Source organism: Arabidopsis lyrata (genome assembly GCF_000004255.2).
Source record: "Arabidopsis lyrata subsp. lyrata unplaced genomic scaffold ARALYscaffold_9, whole genome shotgun sequence".
In the NCBI taxonomy this organism is placed as follows: domain Eukaryota; kingdom Viridiplantae; phylum Streptophyta; class Magnoliopsida; order Brassicales; family Brassicaceae; genus Arabidopsis; species Arabidopsis lyrata.
In genome coordinates, this window is record NW_003302547.1 from 1,665,284 (window position 1) to 1,678,042 (window position 12,759).

Here is a 12,759-nt window from a genome sequence, read left to right on the forward strand (position 1 = left end):
CTTTACTTCGGAACAAAACAATTAGAATTAGGCTCGGTCAACTGGAATGTGTCTTATCCATATAGGGGATCTTCCAATTGAGAAGATCTATCGACCTGAGACGAAGAGAAAGGTCTATCTATTTTATTTAGTTATTCAGTTGATTCGTTATTGGAACAGATAGCAACAACAATTTCATCCGACATGCGTATTTTTGATTTTCCAATGGATTTCCATCTTTTATTAATGGAAATTTTTTTGATGTAGTGAGTAATAGCTCCGGTTGTTCGCTGTTCAAAAATTCTTGTTTAGGCAGTTCATACCATCCATCCATAGTGTTTTGATCTAAGATTTCAATTCTTCCATGGCATATTGTTCCATGGAGCTAAGTGGAAGAAACAGGTGTTTCTACAACTCTACCACCCAGTCAATTCCGTTCCACTTAATCCCTATTTCATGGCCACATATCTTTCCGGCTAAGTAATGGGAAACCTTTCTCCTGTTACATTACATGAATCCTATTTTCATTTCATCCGAGAAAAGCCATCTTTTTTTCAACAATGTCTTTGTCATTCGATCCAATAGCGTTCCATTAGATAGGAACAGATTTGATAAATACTGATAACTCTCGGATCGAGTATTAGAACGGAAAAATCCATTAGATAATGAACTATTGGTTCTAAGCCATCTCTGGCGCTAAATCAACAATTCGAAGTGCTTTTCTTGCGTATTCTTGATAAACCAGCGTTTATATATAGATGTAGGAGGATCCGTTTGGGAAGTAAGAAGCCCCTTTGACATCTCTTCATCTGCAAAGAATTCTCGATGTGAAAACACAGAGACAAAGGGTTGATCTTTGAATAGGAAAAAGAGTGGATCTGCGGGGTCCCAAATGAATTGGCTTATTCTAAAAAAGCCTTGTTCTTTGGAAGACCTATCTCGTCTCTGGTACTGCATGGTTCCGCTCTGCAAGAACTCCGAATCATTCTCTTGAAGCTCATACTTTTCATCATAAATGATCCGCTTGCCCCGAAATGACCCGGCCGAATAGGGAAATCCCAATTCATTAGGCCTTTCGATACAATCAAATAGAAAGCCCCGAGGGCGCCATATTCTAGGAGCCCAAACTATGTGATTGAATAAATCCTCCTCTATCTGTTGCGGGTCGAGGACTCCTTCTCCTTCCCCTTCTTCAAACTCCGATTCGTATTTTTCATAGAGAAATCTCTGATCAACGATAGAACAAGATCCATCTTGCATCATATATAAGGGATCCCTTGGTTCGGAGCGAAAAAGTAATGTCACTCGATCATTATCAAACTGACTACAATCTTTTTCTGTCCGTGAGGATCCCACCAAAGCGCCTTGCACTTCTAATAGGCCATGAACTAGATCCGAATCATTCTCAATGAATCCATAAGAAGTGATCCTATTTTTTTCATCGGGTACGGGTAGAGACCAAAGGTCTTGAGCGACCGATCCGGCAGAACAACTCAAAAGATAAAGAAGTATCGTGAATTTCTTCATGCTCGTTCCAAGCTCGAAGTACCATTTGTACAAATAAGAATCCCCTTCGTTACATGATTTCTTCTTCATATAGATAGATATAGGATCTATGGGGCAATTACTTATAAGTACATTTTGTGCAACAGCCCTTCCTATCTGATAGAAAAGGATCCCATGATCCTGAACCGATCTTACCTGGGATCGCAAATCCCAAGTTTGTCTATGAAGAGCAGATCTAATTGTATTAGTGTCTATAATTGATTTCTTCTGTGTAATACTAATTGATAGGGCCTCATTGGTAAGTGCTACAAGATCTCGTGCACTGGAACCCATGGTTATAGACTCGAATCCATTAGTATGGAACATTTTCTTTTCCAAGTGAAATCCCCTAGTATAGGAAAGAGTGAAAAAGTGCTTTCGTTGTTGTGGAATAAGAAGCCTTCGTATTTTAATGCATGTATTTAATTTATTCGGGGCTATTAGAGCGGGATCCACTTTTTGGGGAATATGAGTCGAAGCAATAACAAGAATATTTCTAGTGGAACATCTTTCATAATCCCTGGAGAGAGAGTCACCAATAGACCGAGGGCTAAGTAACTCGACTCATTCACATCAAGATCATGAATGTTTGGAATCCATATTATGCAAGGAGACATTGCTTTTGCTAATTCGAATTGAAGGGTGATATAAAATCGGTCTATTTCCGACATCATATCCATAGTTAGCGCATTCATCATAGTTAGAAGCTCCAGCTCCGTATCAAGTTCACGATCAATATCGTTACTAGCATCAATATCGTCACTATCATCAATATCGATATCATCAATAAAAAAACCTTTCGGCTTGTTATCCAGGAACTTGTTCAGAAATACTGTAATGAAAGGAACATAGGAGTTTGTCGCTAGGTATTTGACCAAATAGGATCGTCCAGTTCCTATAGAACCTATCACTAAAATACTCCTAGAGGGGGATAGGGCTAAGCGGAGCGAAAAGGGTTTTCCATGAGACGGGAAATGAAAACTATTAGCCCCACACGAAGTTTGTGAATAAGTGATTGTCTGATAATGAGCAAGGAATATCCGTCTTTCTGCTAAACAGGATGTATTGAACTCATAATTCATTAGATACTTTTTATGAATGTCAACTAAGTATCGTAAGTAAATTGTTCCCGGTTGTTCAATCATTTGATAACCAGAGTCATTCTTTGATAAATGATCACTATGAGTCAGACTCAATAGAATTTGATCAATCCTTTTTTCTGCCCTTAAGGTGGAGAACTGAACCAAGAATTCTCTTTCTTTATCATCAATCGAATCACTGTTCGCGACCCAGGATTCTATTTTATCATCAATCCAATCACCGCTCACGTTTTTTCTTTTTCTTATCAATGAATAGATCCCTTTACTTGTATGACTTAGATGTCTCGTATTTCTCGAAAAAGTGATTCGATTGATGGGATTTGGTATGATACTTATGAGATCGATGATATCGATGAAATTTATTTTCAAATCTTTCTTCTTAGAACGTATTGATTTGACCCCATAAGCGGGATCACCACCCCATAGCATGTTGCCGCCAAAACCCCGTATTTCTTCTAGACAATCTCCTAATTGTTCCAGAGCAACTAGAAAAAGATTCTTTAACCAGAAAGAATTCAGTTCAGATGTAGGATACCTATCCAGAAGTTTTCGCAACTCAATCATGTATGATGGAATCATCAAAGATTTGATCTTTTCGAACTCTGTCTGTAACTCACTATAGGCTCGGGAAACAAAGAGAAGATGTGTACGAACGATATATCCAGCAACAAGAAGAAGGAAAAGGATTGAATAGAGGACCTCACGAACATTTGGCGATCTCAGATGTGTCGATATCAATGATGACTCATTATTTCGATGAATCATTTCTTCGGACAGAAGAAGATTATGTAAAGACTTACTCGAAATCTCACTTATCAGATTCCTTTGTGGAAGACACAATTTTTTCTGAAGAATTCGCCATGATATATCTAATCCATGCATAATATCATGAAAAATGAATACAAATTTTTGACTGCTACTTAGTATCCGCAATAGGTCTGAAAAAGTATCTAAAAATATCAAATTTAGATATTTGTACCCTGTCGAAGTAAAGAACCATGGCATATATGTTTGGAATAGATTCCATTTTGAGAGAGTTGAAAAAGCACTATCTCGTTGAAAGGTTCTATCCATCTGCCCTTTGTCAACGCATTTTTTTAGGCAAAGACTCCGTTTTTTCCTCTGTCAATATTTCTCAGAACATGGAGTGTGAATCAAACCCATGTTTGAATTGGAATTGAGATACTGATGCAAGCCCTTCTCTTCTGAATCGGATAGATTCATATCTGAAAGAGTTTGACAATACGTTCTTTCAAAATTGACTCTTTGTCCCTCTATTAGAGGTGTTCAGCCAATTGTCTTGATCGTGGGATACGATTGAGAAATAGGAATCCGTGTTATCAAAAGATTTCCTGCGATTCTTTCTAGTATGGAATGAGTCAATCATCCACTTTGGTATTTTATTGAACAAAAATGGTGATATTGTTCCTCCATTGATCAAGAATTTCGATTTTTGAGAAGTATTATGATCATCCAATAAAAAGGGTTTCAACTTTTTCAAATGAACGATTTGAAGACCTATTGATTCTAACAACTGATTGCAGAGTTGATCGTTCGGACCTTTCAATTCATAGATGTGGATCAACTCTATTGTTTTGATAGTAATATCACGTGGGTTGTTTTCTAACTATTTGTTGCAGCATGATTTGTCTGACTTGATGATTCTGGAAGTGGCCATAGAAACTAAGGAAGATGTTAAGCCTCCAAGTGAGCGGCTCAACGAAAAAAACGCAATCATCTACATAAGGTACCATGGCAAGCCTCAAGCAGGTAACCCTGCTGATTGCATTGCAATTATTAGAAGAACCTTTGATAAGCACAATGGTGTCCTACGCTTTAGACTAGTGGGTAAGATTCAGAGCGCAGAAAATATAGTGAAAATGGGTAAGAATGAGAGTCTGCCACTTGCGCGTAGGCGTCTTTTAGGCATCCATAAGCGACTGGCATTCTCAAACGACGGCCTCAGCTTGGCTCGTCATCTGAAGCGCCAAGCATACAAATACCACGCAGTCCGCTTGGCTCGTCATGTGTAATTCACCTAGCGATCCAGATGAAAATGTAGATCAGATATTGATTAAAAAGAAATTTTCACGTTTGACATGAAAAAAATATTTGATCTCACCGTTTGGCAAAGTGAGATTCATCTCTCATGTTTTGACAGTTATTCCGTTTTATGACGAAGATGCCCCTGACGAAAAACCAAACGGCACAGTTACATTACGGTTTAGTTTCTATTAGCGGTTTAGTTACTTTTTGTTTTGAATTAAAAAAAAAAAAAAAAAGAATTTCAAGAAAACGAAGAAGAACATTCATCCATCTTCGTTCGACATCTCCGAGATATTCGAGATAGAAGTAGAAATCAGTTCGGAATTCATTCATCCATCTTCGTTTTCGACATCTGGGTTCGAATTATCGGCTACTTGATTTGAGGCATCGCATTGAACTCGAAAAACCGGCGAAGAGAAAGTTTCAGGTTTTCAGGCGAAGAGGAACTGAGAAACATCCGGCGAGATACCAACCTTCGAGATGGGTGGGAATAAACCAAACGACGTAGTCTCTAGGAAGAAGCATACGCAGGAAGGCCCCAAGAAGGACAAGGTGGAACTCAGAGTATCCCCGAGGAGGAAACTCCCTCCGACAAATCCGCCGGAGGAATTGGGTAAGTTCCGATATTATTCCGTTTGTAGTTTCTTTGGGTGTATCGGAATCTTAAAGCTTGTTTGATTAAAGGGATAGAAGTTGCCGGATTTTGTTATATCTGTAGTTTGAAAATTTGAGAAGTTGAATTGGAAATCTCTGTTTCCGCCAAAATTCAGATGTTGAGTATAAAATGTTGATAATTACTGTGTACGTACACGAATTCATACATCCTTACTTAATTGTATATCACTTGTAATTGCAGGCAGTACAAGCGTGGCTCCGACTGAAGATCTTATAGTTGAAGAGTTACCACCTAGACTCTTTGCCCTAGACCGGTACCCTGTCAAGACGAAGATGAACGCGTACTCCAAACCGGAGTACCTTTCTGACATAGCGCAAGTTCTTAAGGGAAAAGAGGAGATGAAGTTTCTTCTCGAGTCTCCATTTGGGGACCTTTTTAGGATACCTGCTAACAAGTCTTCCTTCTCAGGTAAGCTTGTTCTTGGACTAATATATCGTCAGTTAGTGACAAGTAAAGTGAATGAGATGTGGATGGTCTTCGGCGGTCATCCAATAAAATTCGGATTAAGAGAATTTAGTCTGGTAACTGGTCTAGAATGTGGGACATATCCCAACAAGAAAGACGTGACGGATGTACTAAAGGTCAAAGCTGGGAGTCAAAGTGTCTGGAAAACTCTGTTTGAGGAGAAGTTTGGGGAAAAGCCGAATCCAACAGTGCATGATTTGGTGGTCTGGCTGAAGGAGGAGGAAACCATGGATGGGTGGAAGCAGCTGGCCTTATCTCTTATAATCTTGGTAGATGGTGTGATAGGGTGCCATAATAACCCCATAAGGCCTTCTGAGTTCACTGTTGAGATGATGAAGAACGTGCAATTCTTCTGCAAATACCCTTGGGGAAGGGTGTCTTTTACCCGTACTTTGGAGAGGATAGCAAAATTCCAAACCCCTCAGATGCTCAAAAACTGATAAGGTGTGTAAAGGATGGGTCTTATGCACTACATGGATTCCCATTAGCACTCCAGCTGTTTGCGTTCGAAACAATCCCATCCCTTGCTAAGCTAGTACCTGATGATGAAGCTAACAGGACATTTACTCAGAGGTCTATCCATCATCTTGCCTCACTGCGGGCAATCAGGACATCCAGCATCTTGGAGTGTGAGGCTGCGGAAGAGGTATGTACAATTGTTTATGTACGTACATTATTTAAAAAGTAAGTGTACATTCTCTAAGTGGTTAACAAACTTATTGGTGTAGGTTGAGGTAACCTATCTTGTGAAACCAGAGGACAATATTTTTCCTCCATCCCTGTCATGGGATGATGAAGTTGAGGATCCAAGAGTTGCTTACATTGAGCGACTGTTGTTAGCTGGTCATGAGTGGAAGGAGGAAGAATGAGTTGGAGGTTATGCTGCATTTCCAAAGCAGGAGCGCCCACCACAACTTGGAGAGATACGTGAGTGTAAATGTTGTTTTTATACATTCTGATTATTGTCCCTTGAAGACCAATCAATCATTAAACTGGTCTATCGTAGGTGTGAAGAAGAGGAAAAGAAATGTACCAGCCCCGAATGCACCTGCTTTGAAAAAACAGAAATCTGTTGTGGAAGAAGAAAATGAGGACACTGCTGAGGATTGTTCTGAAGATCCCCAGTTTGAGAAGTTTGTAGTTGAACTTAGGAGGTGTTTCAAGAGCCAGGAAGCACAAAATAAACAAATGCAAGAAGACTTGAAGAAATTTGTCCGTAAGGAGATACGTGCTGCCTTAGATCCAAAGGGCAAAAAGACAGAACCAACCAAAACTTCCCATGCTTCACAGGGCCCAAATAAATCGGTGGTTAAGGCACCGATGAGTGTGAAGAAGGCATCTAAAAGGATGTCTACAAAGAAAGCCTTCAAGTCTGGAACAAGAAAGTCTTCAAGGCTGAAGAATATAATGACGTCAGTTGCGGAGATTACTCAGCTTTCTGATGGTAACTCTTCCTCTGAGGAAGATGACCAGGTATGGCATGTACGTACATTTATATATAGTATTTTAAATGTACGTACATGAAGATTAATAACTGTAACTTGTCTGCTATGGTACAGGATGAAGCCAACAATGAAGGTGGTTTTACTGCAAATGATGGAGGAGATTTTTCGAACAGAGACGAAGATATGGTTGACACTAGAGTAGCTAACATTTCAGTTGGTGGACCTACACCTTCCCATCAGGTATGTCGTGTACAAATATTTTTATCAATTATTTCCAGTTGTGTACGTACACATAGGCTTCAGAAGTGTATGGTATACTATGTTTCAGGATGAAGGAGCACGTGATGGTGGTGAGTCTGTCCTTGTTGGTACACAGTCAGGGACCGAGGAAAAAGCTAGTGCTGACACAGAGATGGAAGAAATTCCATCTCCTGTACCTTCAACCTCTGTACAGGTATGTCTTGTGCTAATAGTCACATACTGTTTTCCATAAGTGTACGCGTATCAATTATTTTCAGTTCTCCACGTACATATAGCTTAAGAAGTGTATGGTATACTATGTTTTAGGATAAAGGACCAATTGATGGTGGTGAGCCTGTCGTGTTGGTACACAGCCAGGGACAGATGAAAAACCAACTGCTGACACAGAGATGGTAGAAAATCCATCAGGTTTACCTGCAACATCTGGACAGGTATATGGTCTGCTAATAGTCAAATGTAGTTTTCCATATGTGTACTCACATAAAGCTTAAGACGTGTATGGTATATTTGTTTCAGGGAGAAGAACATGGTGCCGGTCTTGAGAGTGAAGCAAAGGTTGGGGAGCAACCAGAAATTTGTGAGGATAATGATAGAGATACATCTTCTCAGGCTGAACACACCGAGGAACCCGGTGTAAGTGTACGTACATATGTCTTTCTTATTTCCCGTGTACGTATAAGTAATGATTGTTTCAGACATCACAAAATAGAGGATATAGCCGATGAAGTTGATAACTACTGCCACAGGTTGATGCGGGAGATGTACCCAATGTAGTTCCAGAGAGTAAAGTGGATGACTCAGTACTTGAGGGCACCCTAGGGGATCCTCCTTCACCATTTGCAGTAGTTAAGAATGTAAGCTAACTATATTTTTAAATAAAATAGTGTAGGCTTGTTTAAATTTATAATCTTCTATTATGCAGGTGTTACAGGAGTTGGCAACGAAAGCCTCCATGGATGTGGATGCGGCTAATGTAAAGGAGGTAAAAATCTCGTGTTTGGTTTAAAATTATACACAGTTATTAACATACGTACATAGGATTGTATGCGTACATTTAAATAATTCTGCACGTTAATTTGAAAAGGGAGTGTTGGAGCAGCAGGAGATTGTCGACGGGGTGGAAGAACAAGAGGATTCAAACCCAGGGTTGGATGAAGCAGACACGACAGTTGGTACACTGAAAAATATTGTGAGTATTTTCCCAGTAAATATTATCATTACATTTTGAAATTGTTTAATCATAGTGTTTACAATAATACTTCTTTACAGGATGAACCAAACAACGATGCTGCACTCGAAGCAATAGCAGTTAAAATTCCTACGCCGGTTGTACCCAAAAAAAGTGAAGAAGCAAATAATTTTTGAGATGGATGAAGCCCTTCCGGAAGGTTTTAAGGAAACAACAGTCCTCGTGGAGGATGTTCCTGGACGAGCTGAAGATTCAGAGGTGGTTATAGCGGCTGGAAATGTCCCTTACAACCCCTTGGAGAAGGTTGACGCTTCCAAATTAGAGCTCTTAACCAATGTCCTCCGCGGTCCGAATGTGTAAGTATCGTGCATTATCAAAATTATCCCTTAATTGATACATGGGTTTTCTATAACAACCAGTCATACTATAATATTGGATATACAGGAAGCACACTCTTTTCGGGTATCGCAAAGTAGACAACGAGTTTTTCTCCATTCTTATAGCACAAGGAAAGTGGGTGGATAATATGGTAAGTTGAAATAGTACATTTGTGTACATTTTTTAAATATGCCTGAAGTGTACGTACACTGACTGTCTATGCTATTATCATTTCAGGTCTTGGAAATGCTCGCAATCTTGATGTGGCACAAGAACGGTCAACAAATGATAGCAAACCGATGCGTTGTTTTGGACTCCTTCCTGCTTTATGAGCTTACTAAGCGTGCTGTCAGCTTCAGGAATTGTATAAATAAGCTTGGGTTCAAATGGGGCGACCGGCTATACGACATGGCCAATGGAATACACATACACCGTGAACCTAGTCTTAGGTGGTTCAAGGATGTCGACGTGGTATATGATCTGATGAACTGGAAAGGTGATCATTGGGTTGGGTTGGCAATCCACCTCAGAGCCCGGCATATAGTTGTCTATGACGCTCTCATAGAACACACGCGGGAGTCTGTTGCATGGTCAAAGATGCAGCCTGTCTGCGAGATGATGTCGTACCTAGTGAGAGCGATGTGCGCGGATGTATTGCCTGAGAAGTACTCAGTTGAACCTTTTGCCTATGAGAGAAATGTTATGGTCGCTCAAAACCCAAGTACAGGAGATTGCGGGCCTCACTTTGCCAATAGACGACTGAATTCCCCTGGATGTTGAACCGTTTGTTGAGTGAGAATGACGTCCTCCTCAACATTCCCTATTCCATATTCTTCAATAATTACATCGTTCCACTTGTTGTAATCGTAATCTTCGCCACTGCCTTCACTACCGTCTATAGTAGGATCGAGGGTACTTCCCCCCATAGATCCATCATCACCTTGATAATCATCATACCCAGCACCATCTTCGTTGTCCTCCTCCTCTTCTTCATCCTCATCTGTTTTATCGTCTTCAACGTCGTTTTGCTCATCTACGGCCTCATTATTTCCATCTACATTTGAAGCCGCTACGATGGGATTTGGTGTCGTTGCACTCCCACACACACGATAACTCTCACCATCGGTCCTAGGGACAGTATTCCCGAGTGCCTTGACGGTTGTAATGAAAGAGACAAACAAGGTGACACTAGGATCCCCACCACGAATCAAAAAGAAGGTATCCAGGCTCATTTGATTGTCAATGTAGACAGGAGTGCGTTTACTTTCGATCATCACTGACATCTTTCCCGGCATCCAGTACAAATTCCGTGTACGTCATGTTTTGCCTAACACGTACACAACGACCAAACCAGCCTTCCCATGGTTCAAATTTCCATTCATCTTCTTTGCATCTCCACTCATCCACCATAGTAAATACGGGAATATCCATTACCTACCTGCATCATAAATTCAGCAGAACCCCATTAAATGCAAATGAAAGCATGATTATATCTACAAAAAACAAAAAGAATTCCCAACTACACACTTATAAACATAAATCTATCCTCATTTATCAATTTGAACTTAAAAAATTGGAAATAAAAATATTCTGGGTTTTTATATAAAAACAATGTTGATTTCGAACACAATCAAGACCCTACTGTGTTAAAACAAAAAACTTCTTAACCAATTTCATTACTTACACGATCAATGCTTGTCTTGGCTCCAAACTTTGAAAATCAAGAAGATCAAAACTTCTCCAGAATCACATTCGTTCAGAATAATTTGTTTGTTTGATGGATCATGTTTGTCTCTTACAACTATTCACACATATAAACTAATATTAGAAAAAGTAATGATGACTTTTGCATTAATTATGACATGAGTCATGTCTAAATTTTTTTGGCATTAAATCCTGATGTCTCATTGTTTTTTAATGTTATTAATCCCCATTTGTCACTGTACTCCCGCAGAAATCAATTAAGAACGAAATATATTGCTTAACCGGAACAGTGTACGTAACTGAACCACTTAACTGAACCGTACAGTGAACAGTACATCGTTACGCTGGTAGGGGTAAAATGGTCAGATTTTGGCTAAATTGTCAAAACTTGAAAGCCAATTCTCACTTTGCCAAAACATGAAATTAAAACTTGGTCTTATGCCCTGCCATGCAATTTACCCTTGATTAAATTACAGCGTTTGGATTGGAGTGGTTTACGTGCAATATGTGATTATGTGTGGCTTATAATAAAGACATACGTGTGGGAAATAGGGGAAGGACCGAAGACTTTTCTTGCTGCCACAACTGGATAGGGTTTTTTTTTTACATATCATTGACATACCATGAGTTAGTTGTTTTCTAACTGTTTATTGCAGCATGATCTGTCCGAGTTGAAGATTCAGGAAGTGACCACTTTAACTAAGGAAGATGTTGATCCTTTGAGTGAAAGACTCAACAACAAAAATGCAATTCATTTACATAAGGTACCATGGCAAGCCTCAGGAAGGTAACCTTGTTGATTGCATAGCTAGTTAGAAGAACCTTTGGCGAACGCAAGTGTAAGGTATACTGCAGTCTCGAGAGTAGGATTTAGAACGCGTAAAGTCTCAGTTAGCCACTCCACGGAAATGTAATTGAAATAGAAATTCAGAAATGGTTAAGGGAAGAGAACAATGGAGGCGAGACTAATCTATTTCCTTAACTCTTTGAATCACCCGTAGTGCGACGGGACTCTGTGATTCAGGAGTCCCAGGATACAACCACTCTAAACTGTTTTCGCAACTACTCGAAACACAACTCTAACGAACTAATGTACTACGATACTCTCGAAACACTTACTTAAAAACAGAGATATTGCTGGAGCTAAAATCCGACCAGTCATCTACCGGAGCTCCAACTTGAGCTCAGCCAATGAATTTTTATCACTTATGCCACTTTTTGGCAAAAAATGATCTGGCCTGCCACCCAATAATCTACATGCCATCGAAAATATGAAGTACCGAAATTACCCTTAATGAATAAAGAAGAAGAAATAGAAAAAATTAAAAAAAAAAAGAAAACAAAATCGTTTTTTGTCTCTCTTCTCTCCTCCCCGACCCCGACGCTTTTCTTCCTCCTCCGCCGCTCCCGGCGATCTGCAACTACGGCTCAACAGGCGCCTCTTCCTTCTCGAAATCGGTTAGTTTCTTCTCACATATCCTCTTGACATTGCTCCATTGTTTTGTTTTTAGGTATTTCATGAGTATTCTGGAATTTTTTAAAATTAGGGATTTCAAATGAAAATTGGGTTTTATTTGGATTAGCGAATGTATATTGGCGAATGGAGATATTTGCATTGGTAATTAAACGAATGTAGCTCGTCCATTGTTGAATCTAGTCACATCTTATGTAGAATCAAGTCAGATCTCAGTCAACTGGTATAGCTAACAGAAAGTTATTCAACTGGTACAAATAAGTCAAATTATTCAACTGGTACAACTGATAGACTATAGGCCAACTAGTACAAATGATAGTATGTAGGTCAACTGGTACAAATAGTACAACTGTGACAAATGGTGTAGATAATTATGTTTTAAATTGTTGTATTTTCAGGAGGCGATGAAGAAGAAGAGCCACACTAACGTACATTTTGACTATGGAGGGTACTATTCAGAAGAGAATGAGTGGATTTTTAAAAATTTACTATACGCT